We start from the raw sequence: 15,023 nt of genomic DNA on the forward strand, positions 1-15,023 counted from the left end.
AAATGGCCCTGAATCCTGTATGTACTGTAGATGTTTTGTTTGAAGTGTTGTGATCATGAAGATGAAATCCTGCAGGTTATTTGGGTTTGTACTGTGCAGAGTGGGCTTTCAGTCCTAATGCTCTTAAACGTCGAGACACTGTATGACGAGACAGATCCCTACCCTGTTCAGCACTGAACTGGTGAGCAATTCCAGCTGCAGTGTGGAAACGATTGCCCATTGAGATCCTCCGCAGTATCCTGTCCTCTCTTGTATTTGTCTTCCGTGACCAGCCTTCTTGGCAGACTTGAATGAGTTTGTGATGTTGTAAAGATTCAATATTCTTGAAATCACATATTTGGAACGACCAACTTGTCTTGCTATGGCTGATAGGGTCATTCCTTTGGCCTTCATCTGGACAACCTGCTGTTCAGTCACTTTAGAACGGCCCACCATCTTGCAGAGTCAGTGAAACTGGAAGTTAGGCTGCCAGTTAAATAGGGGTTGACAGATAATCAAGGAAATTAGCACCAGGTGCCAGATTACACAAATAACTGGGAGGTATCTGAAAGTGTTCTCTAATTTTGATCAGTGTGTTTTCTGCAAAATAATGTTTTTTTTTAAATGCCTTAGTTATTTTGTGGAAAAGGTGTTCTGGTAGCATGGTATAGACAGGACAAAACTCCTTCAACTGTTGAGCAGTGAAGATGACATTATTTCAGAATTGTTCAATTGTTTATAAATTGTTCTCTAATTTTGATCCCCAGTGTACATATTTTCCTTCAATAAGTCTGGAAATGCAGCCATTACACTCTCTTTATGTCCTCGTTTTCAGTCCTAACTATAATGATGTTTATAACAAAACTGGCATGAAGAAACGTGTTTACGCTTTATTCACTTTCCTGTGATGTATCTTCCTGTGTTTGACTTGTTTGCCGCGAGTTCCGTGTTTGTATTTGTGTTGGCATTTTCAAACTAAACTTTACTATTTATATTCCTCTTTTTCCTCTTTAAATCAACCTGAATTGTTTTTTGTCTTTCTGACTTGTGCCTGTAGCTCGTTAACTCAACTACCACTTGTGTTGACTACATTCATTGCCTCACATTTTTTCCTAAATCTGTTCGCGATTATAAGCACTATGTCGGTTGTGTGTCTGGCTTTGAGCACAGGTGAGGACTCCTTTGAGTTGTAAACGGTGGAGTTGGAGCTGGAGGCTTTGGAGAAACAGATTTGCGATCTACATGCAAAGCATGACCAGCTGCAGAGTGGAAAGAGGTGCTGGAAACATTACGGACGGATGCTCACTCGTCCCAGGTAAATTCTTGAAACTAATGCTCCCAGCACCTCAACTCCGCTTGTCTCTCTGCTCTGGCCCAGCTCACCTACCACGCTGCCCTCGCTCCCTCCATTTCTTAGCTTCAGAAACTAGTCTACATCTGTGGTGAGTGAGAGGCAGGACATTATACACCAGTGGATTTAAAAAAGATGCACAATGACAGGAAATGGTTTGCTCGGTGAAAATAAAAAATATTGACATTTAACCAAATCAATGGATTAAAACAAAGTAACAAACCAGTTTTGAAAATGTAAGAAGTAAAAATGACAGATATTTGTGTAAAAATGTAAAGAGTGAAAGTAAAATGTTGTCTGAAAAATAGTCCAGATTCCATGGTGTAGCAGTCAATCAAAAACAGAAAATCAGTTTTCAGCCAACGACCCTGCTTCAGTGAAGAAAGACCTGAGAGACATGGTGCAGTCATAAAAACCTGGAGCTTAACATGCTCAAAACAGTGGAGATGATTGTGACATTTGAGTCAGTGAATTTTCTAAATTTAATTTATATTATTCCAGTTAAATTTTGAGAGATATGTTTCTATTTATGCACATTGAACATCAACCTTCTCAGCAGCAGGTTCCATAGTGTAGTGGTCATCACGTCTGCTTTACATGCAGAAGGTCCTGGGTTCGACCCCCAGTGGAGCCATGCCCTTGAGTCTCTGATTCTAATGTTGGAATGCTTTTCCTCCATTTCTGTTTCAACCACAATGCAGAAACATGCAAAACTGTTTATTTATTTCCAGGATTGAGTAACAATTTGTGAGTAATATATAAACCTCACTCATGTTTGCAACCTGCATGGTTCCACTGGAAGGACCTTCTGTGTGTAAAGCAGATGTGACGACCACTACCCTATGGATCCACACAATCATCTGCACAGCATAAATGAGCAGAAATAATGATTCAGGCAATATGTTTTCCAGATTACAACTATACAGTTTTGGGAAACTTGTTCCCAATGTACCCTCAGCTTTCTGTTCTCGGTTGAGAGGAATACAAGTGCTTTTCTAATACTGTATGAGAGTGTGTGATCTGGAGTCTGTGCAGCTGCTGTTCTCACTCTATTTATTCCAGCTCTTTTTTAAAGTCGTGTTACATCCTCGATGACTTCAAACTTTACTCTTTACACTATTAATACAGTTCTAAAATGAATTGTATTGATTTGTATGAATCATCTTGTATGAATTGTATGAATGAAGAATATTAATACATTTTTATTCACTCTATGGTGCTCGGTGGTCAGGGATAAAAACACACAGCACACATTATGACGCGTCCACTGCAAAAAATATCCGTCGAAATAAAGAAATAAAAGCATGATTTAAGAAGAAACTCTACAGACTAGAAACAAGTCAAATGATTTGCCAGTGCAGTAAAATAATTACACTTGGTAAGATTTCTTGAAATAAGAAGTGATTAAAGCGATGCTGCAGCACTCGTGTGTCTGTTTTCTGAAGCAGCTTCTGCACCTGACGCAGCACGAGGACTCGACTTCTTTGATGGACCCTTGTGAGGTCTGTTCTGAGTGGAACACGTCTTGGAAAACCTCTGTATGACCCGGACCACTGTACTGTAACTCAGTGTCAGGATGTTACTGATCTTCTTATCGCCTCGGCATCATGGTGGAGTCTCCTGTCATCAGAGAGTCTTTACCATGAGGTGCCGTGTAGAACATCCAGTGGTCAGTATGAGAGAATTGATTAACAGAATATAAGATTTTTTTCCAAAGTTTAAATAACATTGGATTTTTTTCCATTTGATGAATTTTAAGTTCATTCATTTTTTCATTCATGTATTTTTGCTCTTGTTGTGAAGTGAAGTTTGTGTCATTGCTGCTACACTGTGCATCTGAACGATCACGACTCAAATCTCACAATAAACTTTAGGGTTTTATCACATTTTCTACTTTCATTCATCTGATTGTCTCCCCAGTGTCCAACTGCTCCATGGCTTTGTGTATCAGTCACCTCACAACTATAGCAAAGAGTTTTTATTATTGAGCGAGTAAATTCCAAGTGATTCAGTGCTTATGCTCAGAGACTGACCTGATTTTTTTCAACTACTGCTGAATGTTTGTTTACATTCACAATATTCAATATTATATGCACATTATATTCCACATGGATCGTGCAGTACAGTGTACAAGTTGTTAATAACATTCTTGTGTATGTTTCTATTTTCTTTATAGTGATTAATCTGTAGGATAAATCATATAAATGTGGAAATCTTCATATAATAATCATAAAATGTATAATTTTAGAATATAAAAGTATGTTTAAATGTAGACCTTTAGGTACTAAAGCACCCTATTGCAATAAAGTATTATTATTATTATTATTATTATTATTATTATTATTATTATTATTATTAATATTATAATGACAAACTGTGTTTATAAAATGAACATGAAATAAGGCTGTAATACTGCACTGTATTTAACTTATTATTATTATTATTATTATTATTATTATTATTATATATTGTTATAATTTTAAATGTATTGATAGATTTTATTTTGAAACTTTATATTTTGATGTTTTATTTCAGTTAATAAATTTTTATTGTATTTAATTTGTGTCGGTTTATGTTCTAATCTCTAATATACACTAAAAGCCTTTATATTTATAAATGTGTATTTAAATCACAGATATTAAAAATTAATAATATGTAAAAGATCTAATATCTACCAAACTACAAAATCACTCAGTGTTGATTTAAGATGTTTGGACATTTATTCCATCCAGGAACATGCAGTGGTTCCATCTACAGCGTAAGTCATACTGTCCTCATAATGTCCTACAAAACTTTACTAAACACACACACTGTGTACCGGTCAAACACACACATGCACTCAAACATTGGATGCTGAATTTGTTCTGTTTTCTGTAGGAATTAGGATTAGATCCTCTATTATACCAGAACCAGTGTACACTTGCAGCAAGTTTCTGCTCTCAGAAAATGACCTTTAAATAAAAGTGCTTCATTGTTCATTCACCAGTGAGACCAGAACCTTGTTAATAAAAGAACACAGCTGTTCTGTTTATATTATAGGATACAGACAGTGCTTGTTATTTCTCATGGTTTTCTACATGAGAGTGATGTAATGCTCATGTTTTTGCTTTCTGTATCTCCTCACTCACTTCTACAGGTGGTACTGCACAATGGACGGTCCAAAGGCTTTGGATTTGTCTGATATTCCTCTCTGGATGAAGACACTAATGCCATCAGAGAGTTGAATGGAAAGCTGGTGAGCAGGAGGTCACTGTGTATCACTATGGCTGAGCAGTGGACAGGGAGCAGCCGCCACACCAAGCCCTACCTCCATCCATCCAGGAACATGCAGTGGTTCCATCTACAGCGTAAGTCATACTGTCCTCATAATGTCCTACAAAACTTTACTAAACACACACACTGTGTACCGGTCAAACACACACATTATGTAAAGTAACACATCTCTGTTTTTCTCTTTCAGGTCATCGTGCTGTCGGTCTGTTCCACTGAATTCATCATTTTATTTATTTTGCTTTTATTTATTATTTCTTTCTCTTTTTTACAGAAATAGTTTTATTACTGTAAATAAATATGTAAATAACTAACAGTAATGAAGGTGTATCATTATTGATCATTCATAAAATTCCCTCTTAATACATGAGAACTTTCATTAGAACTGAAAGAGACGGTGCTGTGAAAAGAGAACAGTAATAACAGAGTTGTGTTCGTGAAAACCCTGAAACAGATCATGTAAATACACTACTCTGACGCTGACACCATTTATTTAATGGATGAATAAAATTGATCTGAAATAAATTCAAATATTTAAGCTGTAATACTGCACTGTATTTAACTTATTATTATTATTATTATTATTATTATTATTATTATTATTATTATTATATATTGTTATAATTTTAAATGTATTGATAGATTTTATTTTGAAACTTTATATTTTGATGTTTTATTTCAGTTAATAAATTTTTATTGTATTTAATTTGTGTCGGTTTATGTTCTAATCTCTAATATACACTAAAAGCCTTTATATTTATAAATGTGTATTTAAATCACAGATATTAAAAAATTAATAATATGTAAAAAGATCTAATATCTACCAAAAAAATCACTCAGTGTTGATTTAAGATGTTTGGACATTTATTCCAGCTCATAAATCCTATAAAACATGCAGCATTAAACATGAACTTCCAGCAGATGAACATCTCATAATACTGTCTGGAAGTGAGAAATGTACAGGTTGTTTTTACTCCATACACATGAACTTACTTTGATCAGAAACACAATCATACTCCAAATCAATTAATCAATAAAGTCAATAAAAGAATCCCAAACTGCTGTGTGTCTTGTCCTCGCTATTAATGACGTCATTAGAGCTCCACTACTTCTAATTACCTGCTGTGACAGTGAGCTCTAATACACATCACACTGCCACCTACTGGTCATTTATGATTCTGCAACATTCATAGAGTCACTCCGGTCAACTTCCGGTTCTCAACTCGGATTCACTCGCTTTATACACAGTTTACAGCCGTTTTTATCTTATTTATGACTGTAATATCGCTCTTCTCTCAGGAACAACAGAAAAGCTGTGAAGACATGATATTTTATCCGCTCTTTACCTCTGTAATGTGCGCATGCGCATAGTGTCAGGTTAAGAGAGACCGGGTTACGTCACAGACGGAGGGCGGGGCATCTGCCTGTGACGTCACAGTAAGGCAACGTCTATAATTGGAAACGCGTCTCTGTTTCTCTCATTTCCAAGGTTTTGCTTGTGAGTAAAGAGGCATAAACATGGAGCTCTTCAGAAGGTTGAGAGATTTTTCAAACCAGAAGATCAAGAAAACTAAGCAGATTGCTGAAATGAAGGAGAAGCTGGAACACATGGAGAAAGTAGTGAAAGACTTGGATGCATTTTCTCTTCTAATGATAGAGAAGATAACAGAAGAGAAAGAAGAGAAAGCCATTCTGCTACAGACGGTGCAAAAGCTGGAGGCTACTTTGGCTTCTGAGCGAAAGCAGCAGGAACAGGACATAACTGAGAGAAGCCAGAGCTGGGCGAGAGAACAAAACAACTGGAGGAACGTGTTGCTCAGCTTGAGGTCACTTTGGAACAGACCACCATGGAGCTCCAGTCTTCCTGAAAATCCATGAGGAATTATTATTATTATTATTATTATTATTATTATTATTATTATTATTATTATTATTATTATTATTATTATTATTATTATTATTATTATTATTATTATTATTATTATTATTATTATTATTATTATTATTATTATTATTATTATTATTATTATTATTATTATTATTATTATTATTATTATTATTATTATTATTATTATTATTATTATTATTATTATTATTATTATTATTATTATTATTATTATTATTATTATTATTATTATTATTATTATTATTATTATTATTATTATTATTATTATTATTATTATTATTATTATTATTATTATTATTATTATTATTATTATTATTATTATTATTATTATTATTATTATTATTATTATTATTATTATTATTATTATTATTATTATTATTATTATTATTATTATTATTATTATTATTATTATTATTATTATTATTATTATTATTATTATTATTATTATTATTATTATTATTATTATTATTATTATTATTATTATTATTATTATTATTATTATTATTATTATTATTATTATTATTATTATTATTATTATTATTATTATTATTATTATTATTATTATTATTATTATTATTATTATTATTATTATTATTATTATTATTATTATTATTATTATTATTATTATTATTATTATTATTATTATTATTATTATTATTATTATTATTATTATTATTATTATTATTATTATTATTATTATTATTATTATTATTATTATTATTATTATTATTATTATTATTATTATTATTATTATTATTATTATTATTATTATTATTATTATTATTATTATTATTATTATTATTATTATTATTATTATTATTATTATTATTATTATTATTATTATTATTATTATTATTATTATTATTATTATTATTATTATTATTATTATTATTATTATTATTATTATTATTATTATTATTATTATTATTATTATTATTATTATTATTATTATTATTATTATTATTATTATTATTATTATTATTATTATTATTATTATTATTATTATTATTATTATTATTATTATTATTATTATTATTATTATTATTATTATTATTATTATTATTATTATTATTATTATTATTATTATTATTATTATTATTATTATTATTATTATTATTATTATTATTATTATTATTATTATTATTATTATTATTATTATTATTATTATTATTATTATTATTATTATTATTATTATTATTATTATTATTATTATTATTATTATTATTATTATTATTATTATTATTATTATTATTATTATTATTATTATTATTATTATTATTATTATTATTATTATTATTATTATTATTATTATTATTATTATTATTATTATTATTATTATTATTATTATTATTATTATTATTATTATTATTATTATTATTATTATTATTATTATTATTATTATTATTATTATTATTATTATTATTATTATTATTATTATTATTATTATTATTATTATTATTATTATTATTATTATTATTATTATTATTATTATTATTATTATTATTATTATTATTATTATTATTATTATTATTATTATTATTATTATTATTATTATTATTATTATTATTATTATTATTATTATTATTATTATTATTATTATTATTATTATTATTATTATTATTATTATTATTATTATTATTATTATTATTATTATTATTATTATTATTATTATTATTATTATTATTATTATTATTATTATTATTATTATTATTATTATTATTATTATTATTATTATTATTATTATTATTATTATTATTATTATTATTATTATTATTATTATTATTATTATTATTATTATTATTATTATTATTATTATTATTATTATTATTATTATTATTATTATTATTATTATTATTATTATTATTATTATTATTATTATTATTATTATTATTATTATTATTATTATTATTATTATTATTATTATTATTATTATTATTATTATTATTATTATTATTATTATTATTATTATTATTATTATTATTATTATTATTATTATTATTATTATTATTATTATTATTATTATTATTATTATTATTATTATTATTATTATTATTATTATTATTATTATTATTATTATTATTATTATTATTATTATTATTATTATTATTATTATTATTATTATTATTATTATTATTATTATTATTATATATTGTTATAATTTTAAATGTATTGATAGATTTTATTTTGAAACTTTATATTTTGATGTTTTATTTCAGTTAATAAATTTTTATTGTATTTAATTTGTGTCGGTTTATGTTCTAATCTCTAATATACACTAAAAGCCTTTATATTTATAAATGTGTATTTAAATCACAGATATTAAAAATTAATAATATGTAAAAGATCTAATATCTACCAAAAAATCACTCAGTGTTGATTTAAGATGTTTGGACATTTATTCCAGCTCATAAATCCTATAAAACATGCAGCATTAAACATGAACTTCCAGCAGATGAACATCTCATAATACTGTCTGGAAGTGAGAAATGTACAGGTTGTTTTTACTCCATACACATGAACTTACTTTGATCAGAAACACAATCATACTCCAAATCAATTAATCAATAAAGTCAATAAAAGAATCCCAAACTGCTGTGTGTCTTGTCCTCGCTATTAATGACGTCATTAGAGCTCCACTACTTCTAATTACCTGCTGTGACAGTGAGCTCTAATACACATCACACTGCCACCTACTGGTCATTTATGATTCTGCAACATTCATAGAGTCACTCCGGTCAACTTCCGGTTCTCAACTCGGATTCACTCGCTTTATACACAGTTTACAGCCGTTTTTATCTTATTTATGACTGTAATATCGCTCTTCTCTCAGGAACAACAGAAAAGCTGTGAAGACATGATATTTTATCCGCTCTTTACCTCTGTAATGTGCGCATGCGCATAGTGTCAGGTTAAGAGAGACCGGGTTACGTCACAGACGGAGGGCGGGGCATCTGCCTGTGACGTCACAGTAAGGCAACGTCTATAATTGGAAACGCGTCTCTGTTTCTCTCATTTCCAAGGTTTTGCTTGTGAGTAAAGAGGCATAAACATGGAGCTCTTCAGAAGGTTGAGAGAGTTTTTCAAACCAGAAGATCAAGAAAACTAAGCAGATTGCTGAAATGAAGGAGAAGCTGGAACACATGGAGAAAGTAGTGAAAGACTTGGATGCATTTTCTCTTCTAATGATAGAGAAGATAACAGAAGAGAAAGAAGAGAAAGCCATTCTGCTACAGACGGTGCAAAAGCTGGAGGCTACTTTGGCTTCTGAGCGAAAGCAGCAGGAACAGGACATAACTGAGAGAAGCCAGAGCTGGGCGAGAGAACAAAACAACTGGAGGAACGTGTTGCTCAGCTTGAGTTTATTTTGGAGCAGACCACCATGAAGCTACAGTCTTCCTTGAAAATCAATGAGGAACTGGAGAAAACTGTAGAATGTGAGAGAGAGCTGGACAAGAGAACAAAAGAAAGTGGAGGAACATGTTGCTCAGCTTGAGGTCACTTTGGAACAGACCACCATGGAGCTCCAGGATACTCAGAATCACTGTGAGGAAGTAAAAATAGTGCAGAGCAGGAGAGATCATTTGATCAGAGAGAAAGAGCGACTGGAGGAACGTGTTGCTCAGTTTGAGCCCACGTTGGATTTTAAAGAAAACAAGAGGACGAAGAGAGAAAACTAAACTTGACATAGAGGAGAGGAACAACTTACAGCTTCAGACCAACAGGGGGCTCCAGGATACCCAGAATCTCTGTGAGGAAGAAAAGAAGACTTCAGAGAATAAAACAGATCATTATATGAGAGTCCGAGAGCGATGGGAGGAAATTGTTGCTCAGCTGAGACAAGAAAACATTCAAAAGAAAAGGAGAAATAGAAAAAAAAGAAGACGACAAGAGAAACAGAGAGTCTGAACATGCCTTTTTCCTCTTTCTGTTTCTCTTATGGCTATTTATGATAGTTTTACACTTATAGTCAATAGTATAAAGCTGAGTGTAAAGCTATTGTATCTTGTAGATCGTCTCGTCTTTTGATCATTTTTTATTTCTGTCTTGTCAAATCTTTTTTTAATCTTTTTTTAAATCTTGATTTTAATCTTTTACTACAAAGAGTCACAATAAACACTAATAACAACCATTATTTTTGTCTTCCTTACAAACGCTGTATGACCTCCTCATGGATTCTTCCACTTAGTTTATATCCTCTTGTGGGGCAGGGGCTGTGGCTCGGGGTCATAATGCTGAGGGGAGGGAGGTCAGGAGGAGAGGAAACTGGTCCTCAGTGCCACATTGTGCAAAACACCACACACCCTGATAATCTTACACACTTTTTCCGGGTGGTATAAAAGTCTTCCACCTGAGACATCCAGAGCTCCACTACTTCTAATTACCTGCTGTGACAGTGAGCTCTAATACACATCACACTGCCACCTACTGGTCATTTATGATTCTGCAACATTCATAGAGTCACTCCGGTCAACTTCCGGTTCTCAACTCGGATTCACTCGCTTTATACACAGTTTACAGCCGTTTTATCTTATTTATGACTGTAATATCGCTCTTCTCTCAGGAACAACAGAAAAGCTGTGAAGACATGATATTTTATCCGCTCTTTACCTCTGTAATGTGCGCATGCGCATAGTGTCAGGTTAAGAGAGACCGGGTTACGTCACAGACGGAGGGCGGGCATCTCCTGTGACGTCACAGTAAGGCAACGTCTATAATTGGAAACGTCTCTGTTTCTCTCATTTCCAAGGTTTTTGCTTGTGAGTAAAGAGGCATAAACATGGAGCTCTTCAGAAGGTTGAGAGTTTTTCAAAGCAGAAGAACAAAGAAAACTAAGCAGATTGCTGAAATGAAGGAGAAGCTGGAACACATGGAGAAAGTAGAGAAAGACTTGGATGCATTTTCTCTTCTAATGATAGAGAAGATAACAGAAGAGAAAGAAGAGAAAGCCATTCTGCTACAGACGGTGCAAAAGCTGGAGGCTACTTTGGCTTCTGAGCGAAAGCAGCAGGAACAGGACATAACTGAGAGAAGCCAGAGCTGGGCGAGAGAACAAAACAACTGGAGGAACGTGTTGCTCAGCTTGAGTTTATTTTGGATCAGACCACCATGGAGCTCCAGGATACTCAGAATCACTGTGAGAAAATAAAAAATAGTGCAGAGCAGGAGAGAGATCATTTGATCAGAGAGAAAGAGCGACTGGAGGAACGTGTTGCTCAGTTTGAGCCCACGTTGGATTTTAAAGAAAAACAAGAGGACGAAAGAGAGAAAACTAAACTTGACATAGAGGAGAGGAACAACTTACAGCTTCAGACCAACAGGGGGCTCCAGGATACCCAGAATCTCTGTGAGGAAGAAAAGAAGACTTCAGAGAATAAAACAGATCATTATATGAGAGTCCGAGAGCGATGGGAGGAAATTGTTGCTCAGCTGAGACAAGAAAACATTCAAAAGAAAAGGAGAAATAGAAAAAAAAGAAGACGACAAGAGAAACAGAGAGTCTGAACATGCCTTTTTCCTCTTTCTGTTTCTCTTATGGCTATTTATGATAGTTTTACACTTATAGTCAATAGTATAAAGCTGAGTGTAAAGCTATTGTATCTTGTAGATCGTCTCGTCTTTTGATCATTTTTTATTTCTGTCTTGTCAAATCTTTTTTTATCTTTTTAAATCTTGATTTTAATCTTTTACTACAAAGAGTCACAATAAACACTAATAACAACCATTATTTTTGTCTTCCTTACAAACGCTGTATGACCTCCTCATGGATTCTTCCACTTAGTTTATATCCTCTTGTGGGGCAGGGGGCTGTGGCTCGGGGTCATAATGCTGAGGGGGAGGGAGGTCAGGAGGGAGAGGGAAACTGGTCCTCAGTGCCACATTGTGCAAAACACCACACACCCTGATAATCTTACACACTTTTTCCGGGTGGTATAAAAGTCTTCCACCTGAGACATCCAGAGCTCCACATCTGCATTTCTGGAGGTGAGGAGCATCTGAGGGGTGAAGCCTCTGTCACCTGTCATATTATAGACTACATCAGGACAATGTTTACAATTTCTACATGTTGTTAAAGTCACCAAGAAGCCAGTCATCACGTCCTGCAGCTGCATAGATCACATAGATCCAGGAGCACAGCTGTAGGAATCTAAATCAGCTTATTATTCAGTCATCATCATGGGCCGAGAAATCATCATGGTCCCTGGAGACTCTTTCTCTCCTTAATCTTCCATTGGCGTAATCCTCCAGCAGTGCCATCATGCAGCATTACACACGGGGGTCACCACAGCATTTATATGTTTACAGTAATTACACTGATCATTAACACCTTGGCAAAATCAGCATGAATTAGTGGCATCATCACCAGTGATACAATTTGAAGATGAAAATGTGACATGTGAACACGTTTCTTCATGCCAGTTTTGTCATGAACATCATTATAGTTAGGACTGAAAATGAGAACATAAAGAGAGTAACGACTGTGTGAGAGCGTAATGGCTGCATTTCCAGATTTATTGAAGGAAAATATGTCGTTATTTACACTGTGTTCTGCAGTTATCTAATGGTAGGGGATTTGATGTTCTCCTGTATTCCATGCAGTCGGGCATCTCCTCCTCCTGCGCTCCCGTAGTGGAATGTGATGGTGAGACGCTGATTACAAATTTAGAGTGAATTTTTATTTAACATTTGAGTTGGATTTTATAAGAAGGTGTTTATGAAACAACTATCACTCAGTACAAACCCAAATAACCTGCAGGATTTCATCTTCATGATCACAACACTTCAAACAAAACATCTACAGTACATACAGGATTCAGGGCCATTTTTCGATATTTATATGTTACGGTAATTTTGTATTATTTATATTAGGAGTCTTTAACGACTCTGTGCATATGTTTAAAAATGACCATGTTACTGTGTGTACAATGATACTAATTGTGTTCATGTATTACAAACACTTTATTAGAGCACCTATATATTCATATACACTGTGTGTGTGTGTGTGTGTGTGTGTGTGTGTGTGTGTGTGTGTGTGTGTGTGTGTGTGTGTGTGTGTGATTATTTGTACAAAGAGTTCCGTCTCATCACTTTCATTATTTTAGATCAAACATGTGCACTACTACTATCAGGTAAAATACAATGTCCTCGTAGGAAAAAACACCAAAAACAAAGTGTCCAAAAACTTACGACCCCCAGGCTGAAATAGTCCATGCAGAAACAAAACAGAGTAAGAACAGGAGCTTTGAGGGTTGGGATTTGGACTGTAGTTTATGTTAACAGTCTGCTACACTGACTCAGGACTACAGTTTGTATCTGATCATCACTTCACCTCAACATCATTTAGCTGTAATAAATGGACATTCAGTGAAACCCAGATGAGGACGGGTTCCCTCTGGTTCCTCTAAAGGTTTCTTCCTTATGCCGTCTCGGGGAGTTTGTTCTTGCTGTAGTCGCCACCGGCTTTTCATCAGAGACAAACTTACACATAAAGAACATCATATTTATTTGTATCACCACATTATCTGTGTGAGAAATGCTCTATTTGTGCGTAATAAAATGTAATCTGAGAGAGAGAGAGAGACGGGGATGTGACGTCACAGGAGGAGCTCGGGGCGTGTTTGTGTGACATCACAGTAGAGATGTCTATAAGTCAGAATGTGTCTTTGTTTCTCATTTCTCAGGTTTGTGCAGTTTTAGGAAAATAAGGGGAAAAATGTAGAGGTGTCATGAGTATGAACTGGAAGAGATATTCGAGGTGGAAAATAGAGACGCATATGAGGACCAATAGTCACTCCAGAAAACAGATATATGCCATGGCCGGTAAAAAGTGGTGACCACGTACACCAGGCAAAGTGTGTCGGCCGGAAGGAAAAGATAGGAAAATATAATGTAAAATAAAAATAGTAAAATAAGCAAACAGCATGCAGGCAACATGCCTTAACTATACTCAAACAGCATATGCACATATTTTCAAAACACAAGTAGAAACGTAGGTGAAAAAAATCATATAAAAATATATATAAATATAAAAATGAGAAGAGTAATAGGTTAATAGGCACAACACATCGTCAGATAATAAAGAACGAGATTTAAAGAAAAGGTGTGAATATTGCGGTGGATGATCTGTTGCATTGTTGTGTACAAAGTGCACGATCAGGGGATGTTTTTTAAGACAAGGTCTCCATCAAGAGATATTTTTGTACATGTAAATTAGAATCGTATGGAGGTGAACGAGGCCTCCTGGATATGGGTGGAATTTTACTAAGAATAGGTAGAAACACACCAGAAAACACGTGAGCAAAAGGTGGGATATGCAAAGCCCATAAAATCAATGATGTACGTAAATTGTGAGGGAGGAGATATTAGACACAATATGTACATTTTACTAGGTGTGAGATATAAAAAATAAGGATTGTTTATATCAAATTCGCACTCGCATGTGAAAGCTGACGGGTGTCATTGCTGTCAGGATGATTCTCTCCCGAGAGCTCCATGGGACGGGTCTGAAGTGACTGCAAT

The 15,023-nt window shown here is 32.4% G+C and overlaps 1 protein-coding gene and 1 non-coding gene across 2 annotated transcripts in view; both read left to right on the forward strand.

Moving 5' to 3' along the window:
* The window catches only part of LOC124384658 (leucine-rich repeat flightless-interacting protein 1-like), a 468,068-nt gene that overhangs the window by 170,010 nt on the left and 283,035 nt on the right, over positions 1-15,023 (forward strand). The window lies entirely within an intron of this gene.
* On the forward strand, positions 1,892-1,964 carry trnav-uac. Its single transcript has one exon. It is a non-coding gene; the product is annotated as a tRNA-Val (tRNA).

Source organism: Silurus meridionalis, chromosome 4, assembly GCF_014805685.1.
Source record: "Silurus meridionalis isolate SWU-2019-XX chromosome 4, ASM1480568v1, whole genome shotgun sequence".
NCBI classification, from domain to species: domain Eukaryota; kingdom Metazoa; phylum Chordata; class Actinopteri; order Siluriformes; family Siluridae; genus Silurus; species Silurus meridionalis.